This window comes from Abramis brama (genome assembly GCF_963993115.1).
Source record: "Abramis brama genome assembly, chromosome: 21".
In the NCBI taxonomy this organism is placed as follows: domain Eukaryota; kingdom Metazoa; phylum Chordata; class Actinopteri; order Cypriniformes; family Leuciscidae; genus Abramis; species Abramis brama.
In genome coordinates this window covers 13,342,892-13,348,891 of record NC_139983.1, presented here as the reverse complement: position 1 = coordinate 13,348,891, position 6,000 = coordinate 13,342,892, and positions in this window count along the sequence as shown.

Sequence of the window (6,000 nt, the reverse complement as noted above, 5' to 3'; positions counted from 1 at the left end):
CCTAATGTCCCTGCTTTCTCTCTGATGGATTTGTTTTTGAAGCCCAACGATGGCCTTGCATGGAGAGCTCCTTTGAGAAAATGCGAATTTGTGAAAATGGTGAAGTCATGTGAGATACAGTGGTTTTTAGTCGTATTCACGGATCTGTGTTAAGTGGTGAGACTGTAATGAAAACCAAACCCACTTGTTTTGAAGTACTTTATTCTTGCAAGAAGGCCATTCACATAGAGACTTCAGAGTTTTCTGCTGCGAAGGGCAACCCCGCCTAGTGCAAGCTGATTTTTTATACATCACTCACACCTTACTCTGCTGTTTTCCTGTTATGCTAATTGAGAAAGAAGATATATACCATACAAGGAGACAAAAACATCTCTCATTCTCTAGACCCAAGAAGAGGAAATGTTTCTAAAAAATGGCAGGATGTTGAGTAGACATGTAACACCTTTTGTCGCAAAGACATCTTCAGTTCACATTTGGACACAGTACACAGTAATTTTCCACTAAACTATTGTCTGTTGTCATGCAAGCACATACATTACATGAAGTAAAATTAATTGCCATAACACAACGTTGCGGTCTGTATGCAAAAAGGAAAAACGTTTCCGTTTTTAGTACATCATTGGGTTTCCCTTTATTTTGATGGTCCCTTTAACATTGACTATAAGTAACGTTGCATTTACATGTCTACTAACTCTCATTAGAGTGTTAGTAGAGTGTTAGTAGACTGGTAGGGTTAGGGTTAGAATAAGTTGACATGTACTTGCAAAGTTTATTATAGTCAATAGAATATCTGTTGGGGAGCATCACAATAAACAGTTAGCAGATAATAAGCAGACAGTCTACTAATACTCTAATGAGAGTTAGTTGACATGAAGTTGCAAAGTAACTTATAGTCAACAGATTCTTCAAAAGGGACCATACAAATAAAGTGTTGGCCCTTGTTGTTGCGTAAATGTACCCTTAGAATTAACACCAGACCTTTTGTCTGCTTAATTGATGAAGTCATACCTCACACCTGTCCATGAAACAGCTTTTGAGTCAAGTGTCCAATTACTTTTGGTCTTTTGAAAAAGTGGTGGTGGTTACTCTCAAGAGCTGTAATTCCTAAACCCATACTACAATTTGGATGTGAATACCCTCAAATTAAAGCTGAGAGTGAAAGCTGAGGCACTTTAAGCCATATAACCATATTATATAACTGTAACTTGAATTTTTATAAACAGCTAAAATAATAATGCATGTGCCTGAATAGCTAGCGGCAAAGTTAACCTAAAATAAGATGTTGCTCATTAGGGACTAACTTGATATGAACAAAATAGCTAAAATATATATATTCAATAGATAAATGTTATATTTCTCATAAACATAGCAATATTTTAGTTTTTTTTGTTTTTGTTTGATCTTTGTTGTTGTTTATAACAATAACTTGGGTAACAGGGTTGAATTATTGTGTGAAGAAAGAAAGCGATAATTTACTTGTTTTCCTACCATGCTATGAATGGGATCCAAATGATGTTGTTTCCCTGCATCAAAAGTATCACATTTTAAGAAATGACCATACAGTAGGGTGACCATACGTCCTCTTTTTCCAGGACATGTCCGGCCGGGATTTCGAGATCGCCCAAAATATCCAGGATTCGGCTTTTGCTTTCTCGTCGCCTTCACAGGTTTTTGTTTTCGTCTCTATCGGGATCCGTGTGAAGCAGAATGCATGACCTGCAAAGCTGGCACGTACGTGTCAGTGTCAAATAATGTAATTATGTAAACATAATGAATGACTGTAGAAAGCAAAAGCCGAATCCCGGGCATTTTGGGCGATCTCGAAATCCTGGCCAGACATGTCCTGGTTAAACAGGACGTATGGTCACCCTATACAGGCAGTTTGCAAAATAGATGGATAGATTGTATGGTCACGCTTTGGATTAGGGTCCAATTCTCACTATTAACTAACCAATAACTATGACTTTTGCCACAATGAACTCTTAATTACTGCTTCTTAATGCTTAGTAAGGTAGTTAAGTTTAGGTATTGGGTTTGATTAAGGGATGTAGAGTATGGTCATGGAGAATAAGACATTAATATGTGCTTTACAAGTACTAATAAACAGCCAATATTCTAGTAAGATGCATGCTAATAAGCAACTAGTTTATAGTGAGAATCGGACCTTAATCTTAAGTGTTACCGATTGTTTTTGGTGATTAAAAATTAGTTAAAAAGTAACATTGATTTTGACTATTGTATATAGTAAAAAAGGCCAATACCGTTGGAAAAACTAGAAAAGGGAAAGCCAGACCAGTCTGAAATAGACTCAAGTATATCTTTTAAGATCCATTGTTACTTTTAGGATTTGGAAGTAGATAAATTACAGCGATGAACAAGCACTCTGAAGTAAAGATAAAGCACAGAGTTGTGTACTCCACTCCAGAGAGCAGGAAGACAGGTTCGGAGATGTGGAAACAAGGAGAAACATTCTTCACTCTCTGACAGAAACTACCTGAAAGGAGTCATGTTTGCAGAAAGAACACAGGGTTCCCTGTGTTCCCAGGATTCACATTACACCTTTCAAATAACACTTAAACACATTTCTGAGGTTTTGCTGAGGTTTTTACACACATGTTGTTAACAGTGTCTATTGAATATGTGAATATGTTTGGTGTTATAGTGTTATAGTCTGCAATACATCACTAAACATGCCACACTGGATGTTACAACGACATCAGGTGTTTTTGTGGCATCATCATCATTATCTCTTTGTACACAAATATGACATTTAAAGGAATAGTTCACCCACATATGTAGGTGTGTGTGTGTGTGTGTGTGTGTGTGTGTATGTGTGTCTTTATTTAATTTATGTGTTAGTTTGTTTAAAATAAATAAATACAAATTTATCTATTTATTTGTTACACATCAAAAATGGGCAAATTCAATGCTGACGATATTTGAATTTATAACCTAAAGACATTTAGTCGTGCATAGAACAATATTTTGCTCATTTTTATAGAGGACGTTCTTGAAGTAGATCTCTTTAACCACTTTTCCACCGTCGGGCCAAACCGTTCTCTTTCTTTAACTGTCCCATTCCGTATACTGATCCGGCCAAGCCAGTTAGGATATTGTTTCATTTTCCACTGTGTGCTCTGATAACAGAGCTTTTTGGAATGTAATACAAATGTGTCAGTAGTTGCCTTGGTAACGCAAGAGTTTACAGACATATGATAGGTAAATTGTGGCTGCATTATGGAGGATGATCAGATATTTATTTTCATTTTATTATTTATATTTATTATTAGCTTGTGTTTACTTAACTCAAATAGTGAGATTGGCCACCTACAGATCAACTGTTAGCCAGGCAACAGACAAACGACCAATCCTGAGTGGCGATGTCACTACATGCATTCTACCAGCACGGTTAGCCAACTGTGCTGAGAATTCCGGGAACGATTTGTAATAATGCCGTGCCTTACCAGGCTTAAGTGGAAATATAACTGGAACTTTTCCTCCTCAAAACGTTTGGCCCGATGGTGGAAAAGTGGTGCATGTGCCCATATTTAATATGCTAATTCTACTAAGGTGAGTAATGGTGGGCAGAGTTGCAAATAATAGCACCTCCTGACAAGATCTGCTAATTGCATGTACCATAAATAGGCACTTTCAAAAAGTTTTGAGGAATTTCTTTACACTGTTGCCCTGCAGGTACATCCGTCATAACCAGATATTCAGTTAAAACATAATACTGTCTTACAACTCATGAGCAAGTGCACTGAGCAATCTGGGGCCGATATGTCTTCCAGGACAGTCAGTAGAGGACTTGTGTGGTCATTACTTCCACTATTCTGATTCTCTGAAAAAAAGTTTGCTGTCAGTCACTCGGCTCACTCTGTCACTGCTTGCTTGAGTTGGTGACACAGATCCTGCATGGTGTGTGTGTTCTTGTGCTTCACTGTAGTGTGAAGGCATTGTTCTGAGTGAATGGCTAAGGTGAGACACTGAGTGGCAGGAATGGGGGCGGGTATCCGTCATGTTGCTATGGTGACTGTGGATAAAGAACATCTGTACTGGAGAAACAGTACTTCACACTGCACCCACATTAATTCAATATGCAGGTGTGCACAACAGCCTTCATTACTCCCTCATGGCATAATGCAGCATTATTATGCCATTAACATCAAGCTTGCAAGTTTGAAATGCATTAAAACAATTATTACTCTGTATTTGGTTACAAAAAATAATTTCAAAGCTGCTTGTAAGCAAGCCAGGGGCCCGTTCTTCGTACGTTGCTTATTACATCCGAGATCAAATGACACATCCAAGATGATATCATCGTGCTAATCATGATCTGGCTAACTCGGTTCTTCGAACACACTTGCCGGATATGATTAGTATCGCTGGATTGAGTTATCTGAGATGATTGCGCATTCATGCGCTGGTTGAAAAGGGGATATGTATCGATAGTAGAAACATTGATCAGCAACGCTGCTATTGGCTGTTCAGCGTGGCCAAAGAGCGCGCACAGTTTTTCTCCTCAGCAGAGCAAGATAGTCGAAGTTTATTCGGAATTTTAATGTTTAATCAAAACGCCAGGGAACACCTCAAAGTCTGCAAAAGCCAGGAGAGAGGGCTGGCAAAAAGTAGCAGACAATTTAAATCCGTTAGAAGTGGCCAGATGTTTTTATCACTTATTAGCCTATATTTTTGTATTTTAATAATTGCATAATTACTTTGTTCATTGTAATGTCAGTCACCACACTAGAACATGGGAACAAATAAAAGTGAAGTACAAAAATATTCTACATAATGGTAATTTTTAGTTATATTATAGTCTCTTTTATAAAAGGCACTGTTAAATAAATGGTGTTCTGTTTATAAAAGCAACCAAGAAAAAGGCTGAGAAAAAAAAAGAGAAAAGATCTTAGTAGCCTACACTGTAAAATCATTTTTGCTGCATTAAATTAAGGCCGTATAGTCATTTCAACTGTTAATCTTAATGATGAGTAATGATGAATTGCTTTGACTTGTGAAAGTGAAAACTGATAAACTTATGTTAATGTAACAATATTTTGCCATGAGTTATTGATCACGTTTTTTTGATCACGAGTGTAGTTCATTGTAATGACATTGTGTTTTCCTCTTTTGTGCACTTTTACATAATACATCAACACTTGTATCTGTTCCCAAGAAAGTGGTGGCTGAAATATGTGCAGTAAGTGGACATTTTCTAACTTTCCAAAGGAAAGAAAGCATAAGACTTTGTAATGTCTATTTGTTTCCATTGCACTGGACAGTGAATAAACCCTTTCAGATAACTGTCATATGGAGGAACTAGCCTACTGTACCTGCAAGTGCATAAATAACTTTACTTAATTTATACTTGTATGCTTTATGGCTGCAATATAAGTTGCAGGATTCCACATCTATAGAAAGGCCAACAGAAGAGTCTGCACAGACAGAGGAGACATACTGTAGGCCTACAGGTGGGCAGTGTATAGCCAACTTTTCCTTTTTATTTGTTGCATGAGGCATGTGTCTAATATCTCTTGTTGCAGGTACTTGACTACTGGCTTTTCTTTACAAAGAACAATTGAAATAAAACTCAAGGTGTGATAATCAGGTGTGCAACCCTCAGACTTTTCAGACACTGAAATCTTCCCTTTAGTTAGCCAAAGTTCATGTCATTGTGTGCCCTTGTCCTGGCTAGAGCTGCATTGTAACTGGTTTGGGTCAGGAAAAGGGGTCATAAAACACCTGTCTGCAGGCAGGAACATGTTGAAGTAATTTTTTTAAGTTGATCCAACTGTTCACTTTTTACAGTGTAATCACCTATGAAAAAATGCAGTTCTGTTAGGATCAGTGTATGTAATACAGTGAGCTTGATTTTTAATTGTGGAACTTTTCTTACCACTTTCAAATAATGTGCATAAATGTGAATCTCTGAAAATTCTTAAGTCATGCACAGATCCTGGCCATTTTGCTTTCACATTTGTGATATGGAAGATTTGTCAA